Below are 13,616 nucleotides of genomic sequence, written 5' to 3' on the forward strand. Positions count from 1 at the left end.
ATAAAAATTACATTTATAATTTTCTTAAATAAATTTTGATTTATAGGTTAATTATATATTAATTAACTGGGTTTTACACCATATATATGCTATGTTAGCTAATCAAGCAGGTGGTTATGAGAATGTTAATTATACCTTAAGGGTGTGTGTGGTTGGAGGGAATACAAGTGTATTCCCAGTAATTTTGAGATGGGATCCCATGTCTGGTTCAAGGTTTAAAAAATTATTCCTGGGTATATTTTATTCCAAGGAATTCAATTACCACCAATTTAATTCCCATCTTCTCCATGGTTATCTTTAATTCCAATGGGAATAGAATGTGTATAACAATGTAAAAAGACTAAAATGCCCTTCAACTGTAACCCTCTTTCTTCAGATTTTTCACTCCTTATTTCACAAAAAACCAAACCCTAGCAGAACAACTCCTCCATGAAAACCAAACCCTAGCCAATTTTTTCTCCAAATTCATGGAGGCTCCACCGACGTCGGCGCTGCCTCGCCGCTGATCTGGATTTGCATGACCACCGAGCTCCTTATTCTAGAAGGAAGATTCACTATCAATCGTTCGCGTTCGTGTTTATCATCACATCTCACCTTCGTTCGTGTTCGCATTCGCGTTCGTGTTCGTGCTCGCGTCTGGCCTCTCTCCTTCGTCTGAGCTTAGTTGCTCGCGCATCTCTCACCTCCGTGTCTGCTCGAGTTATGCTTCCTGTTCGTGTCGTCTCCTTCGCCTCTCTCCCTCCTCGCATCTTTCGGTTCCTGTTGATCTTTTTCAAGCACAGTTTGTTCTAGGTTTGAAATATTGGAATTGGAATGTACTTGGAATTGGAATTGGAATGTGTTTTATTGTTTCAATGAAATTGGAATTGAAACAATTTTCTAGATTCATTTCAATTCATCTAAACAATTGTTCTAGGTCTGTTCTAGGTTTTTTCAACCTTATGTATGTACTTGGAATTGGAATGTGATTTCAATTTTTAATTTGTTTGGAATTGGAATTGTTATCTTTAATTTTTTTTTTAATTTGTTTGGAATTGGAATGTGATTTTAGTTTCAATTCTGACCTCATTGATTATAGTATCCTTAATTCTTTTGTTACACATTTCATATAAAAATACCAGTGATGAATTGTTGATAGATAAAATATTAGTGATGAATTGGATTGAAACTTGATATATGCTTTATCTCCATTTTTAATTATAATTTCTTTCAATAAATTTTATGCAGAAAATTTATCCTGGTATTGGAGATTACTCGCTAGAATTTTATTAGTATTTGTGGTTTTATTATTATTATAAAGCTCTGTGTCTGTTGTTTGGCTGCATTATCTAAGGAATATTTTGTATGACTGCATTATCTAAGGTCTGTGCAAGTCTTTTTGTCTTTCTTGGATTTCTTTTCTATATACTTAACCATATATTGAATCTTGAGTTCTTCAAAAATAATTAACCACAATCCACAAAATCTCCATGGCTAACAAGGTGAATCATGATGACACAGTAGTGAAAATCATAGAGCAATGTCAAGTTGGTCCTCCACCAGGTTCTATTCCTTCAACCTCTCTTCCCCTTACTTTCTTTGATCTTACATTTGTATGCTATCCTGTTACATGTATACACATCTTCTTCTATGAATTCCCTCACACCACAACACACTTCATGCAAACATTGCTTCCAAATCTCAAACACTCACTTTCACTCATTCTTCAACACTTCTTCCCTTTATCTTCAAACATAGTATTCCCTCCAAAGCCACAAGCCCCTCACATTCTCTATTCCTAAGGTGACACTACTGTTCATTTCATAGTTGTTAAGTCCACAACAAATTTCAACAACCTCGTATTGTAAGGTCTGACTCCTTTGGAAGAATTCTTGTGTTGTCTGCATCATCTTCATACTTTTCAGCCACTCAATTATGGCACTGGTCCTTTTCTTTTGTTTCTATTTTCTTGTTTTTTATTTCTATGCTATATTTTGTACTACTCAATAAAATTTTGTTTCAATTAATTGATCATTCTTGATTTGGTTTTGGATTTGCAGAACTTCTTAATTTAACTGCACAGATTTTTGTGTGGATTAAGTTCTAGACCTTAGAAGTTGCATAAAGTAAAGTCTTTTTGTTGTGGGGAATGGGGACGGTTAATCTAGGTCTTATCCAATTTATGTATAATGTTGTTCATTGTGAGGGTTGGGATATTCAATGTGGAGTTGGTTTCACCATAGTGTTCTAATTGATATTCCGTGATTATATATATGCTTGAACTGAACTAATGGCATACATATGAGTGTTGCTGTGTTGGTCATAAATCATTGTAGAAACTTGTTAGTGATCTAGTTTTACTTCCTTAACAGCAATTGATTCGCTTTGTGTTACTTATGATGTTAATCAATCAGCCTCAGCTTGCTTTGGCACTGTCGCAGCTCTGCTTTTTCACTTTAGTGATTTTGGTTACAGGGAGGTAGTCTTTGATGATGCAGTAGTGCTTACTAGTTTCTAAAATTTTCCATGGATTGTTAACTATTTTTTGGACTTGGAAAAAGAAAAGTAAAAAAAGAAAACATGTTTTATTTCCTTGTTAACCTTTTATGCAATGGGTGTGTTTCTTTTGGGGCTTATGCAATGGCCTTTTATATCACTATGTTCTGAGATGTTTGTGATGACTTGTTCTATTTAATGATATCATTATGTTCTATGCTTTATTTTAATAGGATTTGTGGAATATATTGAATAACTTCAATAGTATTTTTTGGTTGATTTATTAAAAAATGGATATTGAATAAATTACCTGCTAATTTGATTAGTTATTTTTTATTAAATGATAGAAAAAAGTTTACATAGAATAAATAAATAGTAAAGTCTTCTAGCTAAATATTTTAATGTTTTTTTTTTTACAGAATGGATCCCAAACAGAAGATGAGAGTTATTGCCTGCTTGATTTTACGTTTCGAATTAATGAATGACCTTATAGTTAAGTTGTTGATAATTTGCTATGTTTTGATTATATTGCAATTGGAAAAAAGAAAAGAAAATGGAATGATAGTTACAGTAGGCAAGTAATAAGGGATATTAGTGTCGATAGGATTATTTATTTTAGTGATCTAGCATGTATAGAAAACAGAAGAATGGATAGATGTGCCTTTCATGCATTGTGTAATATGCTTAAAAGGGTTGGAAGGTTAGAACCAAGTAGGAATATGGGTGTGGAAGAAATGGTTCCCATGTTTTTACATATTATAGCACATGACGTCAAAATTAGAGTAATAAAGAGACAATTTGTGAGATCTGAAGAAACAATTAGTATGCGATTTTAATGATGTATTGCTTGCTATTTTGAGATGTCATAATCTCTTACTGAAGAAACATCAATCATTTATCCAAGATAGAATGGATGAAAGATGGAAATGGTTCAAGGTAATTTATCTTGCTAATGTTATTAAACCTAGTATGCTTTGTGTGCTTTAGAATTGAGTTAATTGATCTCTTTTTCTGGATTTTAGAATTGTCTAGGAGCCTTAGATGGTACTCATATCAAAGTCAATGTCCTTGAGGCTAATAAGCCTAGATATCGAAACAGAAAAAGTGACATAACAACCAATGTGCTTGGAGTGGTTGCTCCCGATATGCAATTTATCTATGTACTGGCGGGTTGGGAGGGTTCAGCTGCGAATTCTAGGGTATTCCGAGATGCACTATTTTACAATGGGTTTAGTGTTCCCCAAAGTATTTTTTATTGAGACTTTAGTATGTTATCAAAGTCTATTTGATCTTTCATTAAATTTGTTCAATTTTATATATCACACTAGGTCATTACTACTTATGTGATGCTGGATACATGAATTGTGAAGGATTTTTGGCACCTTATAGAGGACAAAAATATCATTTGAGTGAGTTTAATCCACATAATCAACCCAGTACAGCTCAAGAGTTTTTTAATATGAAACACTCACAAGCTAGAAATGTCATTGAAAGGGCATTTGGAGTATTGAAAGCAAGATGGGAAATTTTAAGAGGAAGATCATTTTATCCTATTAAGACTCAAGGAAGAATTATAACTGCTTGTTGCCTTTTGCATAATCATATTAGAAGAGTGATGGTTGTGGATCCTATTGATGAGATAGAAGATCAAAATATACTTGGAGTAGATGGTAAGACGATCCACTATATTGAGACAAATGATGCTTGGGGTAGATGGAGGATCAACTTGCACAAGAAATGTGGAACCAATGGAGGAGAAGACATCACGCTCGATAATTGTAATCATTTTTCTATGTGTGAGGCTGTCTGTTGTAACATTGATTTCATTTTGTTGATGTATTTGTGTTCTTATATAAGAGTTGTGCATGTATGCTTATTAGTGCAAGTAATTTTTTACTTTTGAGACTTCTTTGTAACTTTCATTTGGATAATAGTAATGTTTTTTTAGTAAATTTAATTGTGATAATGTTAATTTTAATTAAAAATATTTTTTATTAAGGGTATTTTAGTAAATTTAAAAAGATTAGAATCGATAATAATTTTAATTAAACATATTTTTATTAAGGGTATTTTAGTAAATTTTTTATTAGAAGTATTTTTGTAAATTCAAAATGTAAAAAAGAAATAATTTTAATTAAACATATTTTTATTAAGTAAAATTTAGAATCAATAATAATTTAACTATAGATATTTGATATTGGGGGTATTTTAATAAATTTAAAAAAATTAGAATCAATAATAATTTTAGTTAAACATATTTGATATTGGGGGTATTTAAGTAAATTTTAAAAAAATTAGAATCAATAATAATTTTAGTTGAACATATTTGATATTAGGAATATTTTAGTAATTTAAAAAAATTTAGAATTAATAATAATTTTAGTTAAACATATTTGATATTGGGGGTATTTAAGTAAATTTAAAAAAAATAGAATCAATAATAATTTTATTTGAACATATTTAATATTAAGGGTATTTTAGTAAATTTAAAAAAATTAGAATCAATAAACAATTTAGCTAAAGATATTTGATATTAGGGATATTTTAGTAAATTCTAAAAAAATTAGAATCAATAATAATTTTAGCTAAACATATTTATTTTTAGGGGTATTTTAGTAAATTTATTATTAGAGATATTTTGTAAATTAAAAAAATCAATGTAAAAAAATAATAATATTTAATTAGCTTTATATTTAATTTTTAGTCATTAATATTTTAATTTGAATGAGTAAGTAATTTTGACATATTACATAATATGACCAAGAAATTTAAACTCAACCAAACAAAAATTTATTTATTCCTAGATTATTACATAACATTTTAAAACATGAAATTTTATAACCAAACATAGGTATCTTATATTTCAAGTAATCTTATTCCTAGGCGTTATATTCCTAGGAATGACATTCCTGGTAATAAAATTTAATCTTTGAACCACACACACCCTAAGGGATATGTATAATGAGATTGCTAGGCAAAGGCGTCATGTCCTAGGTGATGCTAGAGCAGCATTACAATACCTCAAAAACCAGAAAGCTGAAGATCCATGCCTCTATTATGAGCACATAGTTGATGCTAAAGGGGTATTGCGAGCTCTAATTTGGTGTGATGGAATAAGCCAATTAGATTATGAAATATTTGGAAATGTGCTTGCCTTTGATGCGACATACAAGAAGAACAAGTACTTGTGTCCGGTGTAGTGTTTTTCGGTGTGAATCATCACAACCAAACAGTAGTATTTAGAAGTGCTCTAGTTACCGATGAGAGTAAGGATGTCTACATATGGTTATTACAACAACTATTGGCAGCCATGAAGGAAAAAGCACCTGTATCTGTGATTACAGATGGTGCCTCATCAATGAAGTTTGCAATTGAGACAGTATTTCCAAATGTACATCATAGATTATGTGCTTGGCACCTCATTTGGAATGCTACAAGTAAGGTTGAAAACCCAAAATTCACATCTATGTTTAAGAAGTGTATCCTAGGAGATTATGAGATTAGTGTGTTTGAGTAGAAGTGGTTTGAAATGGTTGAAGAGTTTGGTAAGGTGGTCGAAGAATGCCAAAGACAAGCACTTTCGATTCAAGTGGCGTTACTTGGGACTCTATAATATTGAGTCAATATGGATGCTTGATGGATTGGTGTCGGAAACTGTCCTATGTCGTTAGTCGAAGGCAGAAAAGATTCTACCTTGTTCGAGACACTGTTATGAACCTAATCAAATATTTCAAGATTGAGGATGAACAAGAAAAGCAAGTTAGTGCTGAAGGTGATGGTTTGGATCGTATTTTTCCTAAGAATCTACAAAATTTTAGATCTGAGGTCGTCTAGGTGAAAAGGTAAAATGATACGCATAAAGGGATTAACTTCAAATTTGCAACCAAATATTTTCAAAATTAACTGGCAGTATACGTAAAATGAATATTGAATCAATGAAAAGTAAATTTATTTACTTAGAATTTGTGACCAAATAAGGTGCAACTGCAGTGACATCCTTTGCAACGGCCATTGAAATTGTAAAACGTATTGTCGACAACGTTAGGTTGGTTGACAACGAAAAAGGTTTACAAATGGCTAACCACTATGGATTTTATAAAGGAACAATTACAGGAAACAGATCGAGTGAAATTAATTGAGGTATCCCAAGATTTTATCACTCATCAAAAATAGGAAAAGGAATGTGGTAATAAAGTCATTCAATACACATTTAATTCAATGTCAAATATAGAAACTTGCTATCACATTCATGAGCATTCAATTTTTGAAAATACCTAGACATTACTCTAAATGTCAAATTTTAAATTTAGAAAATTGAAATAAAAAATAGGGTGGTTGTGGAAGTTGGATTGCACTGTAAGCTTACTCTATTAGCTGCTACAACCACTTCATTTTAAAAAAGGAAGTAGTCTCCACAGCCAATGTAGTTTCTGAATCTAACAAGTTCGTGCAAGAACTCCATGGTGCTATGTCTTGTTAAGCTTCCTTGAGTTACTTTCTTTCTCTCCATTGAAGATATGTTGAATTTTGTCACTGTTTAGTGGCACTCCCTTCTTTTCCTATATTATCATAATTTGAAAATTACTTATTATTCTTTTTCAATTAATAACTTTTTATCTAATAAAAAATTATTAGTTAAAAATGTAACAATTACATTGTTAGCTAATAATAAAAAAATATAACAATAATTTAAACAGACCTTATTCCACTGTAATAATAGTTTGAATAGTATATCTTACGAATATTGTAACTTCTCTTTTTTACTTTAATCTCAAATATAAATTCAACTCACATATATAAAAAATATTTTACTCTACTATAAAATATCAAACTACTTTAACAACTTTATTCTGACAAATTTGGCTAACTCATAAGTTTAATTTAATGGAACTACATCCGTGAGCTCCTTTGAACTCAACTTATTAATAGTTTAAGAAATTGGATCCGCTAACTCATAAGTTTAATTTAATGGAACTACATCCGTGAGTTCCTTTGAACTCAACTTATTAATAGTTTAAGAAATTGGATCCATATATTAGTGAATAAAACTTGAATAAAGACTGATTTAACTCGTTGGCTCATAACTTGACTTAATGTATATATGTGTGTATATTACTTATTTGAGCTAATATATACTATCTTCATCATATTTGAGCCATTTAGTAAGTTTAAACCAACTCTAAATTTTTTTATAAGCTAAATTTAAAAATAATTAGGAATATTTCTAGGGCTTTTCATGAAGACATGAATTAACTATTAAAATCAATCAAGTTACCATATAAAGAGAACACCCTTCACTCATAAATAAAGAGGTTTCATTATTCTCATTAATGAACTCTTTAGAAAGAACTATGACAATTTTGTTATTATACAAGCACATATTATATTATCACAACTACCTCCCTACACATACAAATTTTTAATACAATTTTTCTCACTCAATTTTTGTAAAACTACATTTTCTTTATCGTTATCCTAACCACAGTGCTAACATTATTTTTCATGTATGAGCAGATTTTCTTTGCTTTTTTTCATTAGTTTTACAATCATTTTACTGTAAGCATACAAACAAAATAAATGAGCGAATACAAGCTATTCGATGCATAAAATAGGACAATATATGCCATACTTGAGATTAAACTGAGTAAAAACTGACATGATACTAAATGATTTATATATTTACCCTGTTAAGTAAGTTCAATTATTATCATTAATTAACTCTTTTTAAAGAGCTATGATTGTTCACATGAATGTATTTTTAACACCAATTAGTTATTAAAAAAAAGTTTCTCAACAATCCTTCACTCACTCACTATAATTAACATCAACTATGCCCTACTCATCAACCATAAGTTTCAACAAATATATTGCATTAAGAAAAAATACAAGATTATTTATTGACCTTTCTTGTTCCATGGCTAGATTTATTCTATTAACTTATAGTTGATCTCATGCATGTCATTTTATTGATCTTTTGTGTGGCACATCATCAATTTCAAACTTCTAAGGAAGGAGCAATTTCAATTGATACTGATCCAACAATAACGTCATTATGTCCTTAAATATTTCTGCAAATTGCAAAATAATAATAATAATAATAATAATCTCATTCACTTTACTAGCGGCTCAACAGGCACTGTCGTGCCTGTTCAGCTGCTTTTCTATTTTATTTAACAAATTAATTTTTTTGTTAATATGTTATTCACCTTTTAAATTTGTCAGATAAGTATTTTTACCATTTCAAATTTAACATAACCTTAATTATATGATATTTTGTTGAAATTAAAATTACCAAAAAAAACCTTTAAAATGCTAAATTATAAAAGCACACAATAAAGATATGTATATATTATTGGAAAAAGATATAGTTCAAAAAATAACAACAAAAATGTTATCCTAATTTAAAAAGAGTATATATAAACCAAAATGCATGTTAGTTATTTACAAAAGATTAATTTTGCTTAAATATCATGGATATTTTATGTTTGTCTTCATCTTTTTCAAGTGGTAGGCCAAAATATGGATTTAAATTTGAAGAGGCCTTCATTTTTTCACAAATAGTAGAAGGACAAAAGAAATGAATATGCTTATTTTTTTCATTTTTAAATATCAAACTATAAGATAATTAATAAAAAAATAGGAGAATATAAAGATTGTGTACCTAGAAAAAATCCTTCGTAATTCATCATACATCTCCTTATCAATAACTTCTTGCGTCTTGAAAAACTATCAGTTTTTTTTTACCATGAAAATAACTATATAAACACTTTAAGTTTATTCAATTAAATTGATTCCTTATTATAGAGAAGAATTCAATTAAAACTTGTAGATTGCTCATCCTTCTATATACTCCATAACGATTGGAATCATTCTTCCTGTAATTTATTACATATATGTATCACAATATATTTCAATAGTATTTTATATATTACTTTAGAATTAAATAATGATACATCCCAAATAAGACATATCTCTACCTTTTATTGATATCAACATTTTATTTCTAAAATTATGAAATTGATATCAACATTTAAAGAAATAAACTTTTGAATTTTTTTCAAAGTAAATATAAACATTGCATATCATAATTTCTTAAAAAATCAATATTAATATATTTCAATGATGTATCATATAATTTTTATAATTTATGTGAATCTTAGTTAGTGTGTACTTGTTGGGTAAAGCAGAAGTTCGAGTTCTTTTCTTTTATCTCTTGACATATCTTGATGAGCTCTTTTGATATCAATTTATCTGTTAAAATCTTAGTTATTAGTTGTTAAAATTAGTGAACAAAACTATATATTCCAACATTAATGTTGATATTGTAATGATAAAATTACATAATACACGGATTATACTTGTAAAAAGACTCACGTATTTGCTAAGCACATAAATTACTTGAGGTTCAGGTAACAAAATTTCTTTGAACACCACATTTTTTGTGAATTATCCGCTTTTTTCATCTATTGCTCCTTCTTTGACTAAGATTTTTGTGGTTGACTGAGACACTTCAAGATAAAGCAACGTATAATTAACCATGGTTGAACACATGTTTAGGGAGATAAATCCCTACCTCAGGAATAGTTTTCCCTTGTGATTTATTTATCGTTAAGGCAAAATTCAACCTTACAGGAAATTACTTCCTAATACGCACAAAGGGTAATCCTGAGTTCTCAATTGTTTTGTGTTTTATCCGAGGCGAAAAAGCTTTGTCCAAAGTGATGGCCTGTTAAGATTTCCACGTCTAACATATTTTGAAAAGTTCCTCGACACAGTAACCTTGCGACATTGCATAAGCCTTCCTTAGGATCTATGTTTCTCAATAACATCAAAGGAGCACCTTTTTTTACCTTCATGTATGAGGTGGCAATCCACCTGTGGAGATTGAGTTAAGATATTCTTATTGATACAGATTATTTGTATCTCCTTCTAGTTCATTAAAGGATGCTAAAATTCATTTGTCTCCCGGAAATTGGTTAATAACTATATCATTGAGCTGTTGTACATCATGGTTTCTGGATGTCAATATCGCTCTCTCCACCATGTAAGATGCATTCTACCCATGGATTTCAAATTTGGAAAAGTTTTTTCTATTAATTTGTGTAATGATGCCTCACCTTTCCTTGATATTGCCATGTGTGCTTCTATTTGTATCAAGTCCTCACATATGGTAGGCTCAATCCCATCCCTATGCACATAAGATACTCAACAAAATCATAATCATTAAGAGAGCTCAAATTTTGTTGTAAGTGGAGAATTTTGGTGAATGCCCACAAACGTGATTTAACAATAGAAGCTAAAATCATTTGCAACTTACTTCTTTTCAGCACAACAGGTGTACTTGGCGAAAATCCCCTCCCATAACCATCACCTTTCCTCTAAATGGATTATTGTTTTCTAATATGTCTTACAATGTGCGGTCTAATGATTCCATTGTCTCTTTATTAGCCATTGGCGCTTCATCCCAAAATATCGATGTCATTTGCCTAATCAGTTTTGCGAAATCAAATTGTTTACTTACATTGCACATGGAGGATGGCTCTGCATTAAATGGGATCTTAAATCTAGAATGAGTTGTTCGACCAACAGGCAATAAAGTTGCAGCTATTCCTGATGACGCAGTTACCAAAACAATATGTCCTTTACTTCTTAAGTTTGCAATTATGGCTCTGTAAAGAAATGTTTTACCTGCTCCTCCTGGTCCATCAACAAAGAACACTCCACTTTCTCTCCGATCAATTGTATTCATAATGCACCTGAAAGCTATAGACTAGTCATGATTCAATCTTTCTATAGAACACATGTCTTCTTGAAGAACTTCGATGGACATCTCTTCTTGAATAATCCTAGGCATCATGTTGTTATTGTCATTGTCCAAGGTTAGAGTTGGTAAATCGTATTGTGCAATATATTTTCTATATTGTAGGAAGATGTCATTTAAATTCCTAAGCAAACGATTTGTCAACCCATGGCATGTTGTAGTGCTTGTTGATGGATAATCATCCACCATATATGAAAAAAATTCATCCCACAATCTTCTTACATCTGTTGACTCACAAAAAATTAAGATGGTGGCAAACAACTTTCTTAAACCACATGGCATTCTTAAAATGGATGCCTCCCAAACATGATCTTATATTGCTATCACTCTTTAACAGTCCTTGATGCTGAGCGGATTGCTTAAAGGATGAATATTAGACACCATTCACCATTAGCAAATCATCTCAACCAGTTGGTCCTCTTACATTTGACAACAGAATATGCAAATAGAATTTTTCTTCTTCTGTTGGTGAAACAGTATAGATCCGATCGATAACTCTCTTTTGTGACCTGCGTCAATGCCATTCTTTTTCCTTGCTGTGCCAACTGTAATATTCTAAGCTTTCCCTATACAAAAGATGTCTAGATTGTTAGTCATTATTAACTATTTCAAAAATAGTTTGGTGCTCGTATAAGCTCACTTGATGTTGATTTGACAAATGAACTTGCAACCTTTCAACTGATGGGTACATTCGGTAAAGGTTGAATTTACATATTCTCCAGCATGGCTCTGGAGCGGCAATCCATCTTGCATCAATAAACTGTTTTACCTCATCATAATGAGAACTTCTGTGAACTTCCATTGCAACACGATCTGGTCCCTTATAGCAATACTTGTATTGACACTTTATACTCTTGATACTGCTATATATCTTTACATTGATATGACAATCATACTTCAGTAATAGCCAAGGGTTGTACGAAACTACCCATCTATTGTCAATTGTGACATTTTGGTTTATAGGGACTGGAGTATCAAATCGCCTCCTATATTGAGAATATGAGTCATCACCTCGTCGTGTCTCTGTTACGAACTCTTTTGGGTAGTTGTGTTTACATTGACCATTTTTCATGCATGGTGAAGATTGATTAAGTGTTCCGCAAGGACCATGAACCATATGCCTTAGCACTGCCTCATGTAAATGTGGTTCTGCTTCTTTATATGGTATTTTCGCTCGGACCAAACTATCATATTGGTCAGGATCACTCAACTTGTCATTGTTTTCTAAGATTAGCAACATATGTACATGTGGAAATCCTCTTTCTGAAACTCAGTGACATAAGTATAACTTTTCACCTTTCCCAATACACCCTTGGTAATAACATCCTCCTTTAATTGTTCAAATTTGGCTCTGAAAATCCTACTTGTTGGATTCGGACGATCCTGTGGAGTTTGAGTAGGACTGAGTTCCGAAGCTATTTCTGACCATGATGGATTGCATGTTATAGTGAGAAAAATATTCGGTTTACCTTCTTTAAGAATAATAGCCATTCCATCCTCGTATCGTTGGGTCATGTCTCGACGACTTCCCACAAACGACGATGGTAATATCGTTCTTCTGTCAACATTTTCTGGAACTAATTATAGAGAAAAGAATTGGATACTAAACTAAGCACATAAATTACCTGAGTACATAAATTACCTGAGGAGTAGGTAACAAAATTTCTTTGAACACCACATTCCTTGTGTATTGTCCACTTTTTTCATCTATTTTTTCTTCTTTGACTAAGAGTTTTGTGGTTGACTGAGAAACACTTCGAGATAGAACAACATATAATTGACCATGGCTGAACACATGTTTAGGGAGATAGATTCCTACCTTAGGAATATTTTGTCCTTGTGATTATTTATCGTTATGGCAAAACTCAACATTACAGGAAATTGCTTCCTAATAATCACAAAGGGTAATTCTGAGTTCTCAGTTGTTTTGTGTTTTATCTGAGGCAAAAAAATTCTTTGTCCAGAGTGATGGTCGGTTAATATTTCCACATCTAACATGCTTTGAAAAGTTCCTCGACACAGTAACCTTGTGCCATTGCATAAGCCTGCCTTAGGATCTATGATTCTCAGTAACATCAAAGGAGTACCTTTTTTTTACCTTCAATGTATAAGGTGGCAATCCACCTGTGGAGATTGAGTTAAGATATTCTTGTTGATACAGATTATTGATATCTCCTTCTATATCATTGAGTTCTGTACGTCATTGTTTTTGGGTTTTAATATCGCTCTCTCCACTATGTAAGATGCATCCCACTCATGAGCTTGTAAATTTAGAAAGATTTCTTCTATTAGTTTGTGTAATGATGCCTCACCTTCCCAT

General features: G+C 31.2%; 1 long non-coding RNA gene across 2 annotated transcripts in view; it reads right to left on the minus strand.

Moving 5' to 3' along the window:
* Nucleotides 1–13,616, minus strand: part of LOC110268298 (uncharacterized) — a 65,867-nt gene that overhangs the window by 36,344 nt on the left and 15,907 nt on the right. The window contains exon 4 of one of the 2 annotated variants that reach the window (XR_015907022.1): nt 6,668–7,034. The exons of the other annotated variant lie outside the window; for it this stretch is intronic. This is a non-coding gene — a long non-coding RNA (uncharacterized LOC110268298). Of the gene's footprint in view, nt 1–6,667; nt 7,035–13,616 lie in introns of those variants that run through there. 2 annotated transcript variants of the gene reach the window in all.

Source organism: Arachis ipaensis, chromosome B10 (assembly GCF_059453495.1).
Source record: "Arachis ipaensis isolate K30076 ecotype BB chromosome B10, ASM5945349v1, whole genome shotgun sequence".
In the NCBI taxonomy this organism is placed as follows: domain Eukaryota; kingdom Viridiplantae; phylum Streptophyta; class Magnoliopsida; order Fabales; family Fabaceae; genus Arachis; species Arachis ipaensis.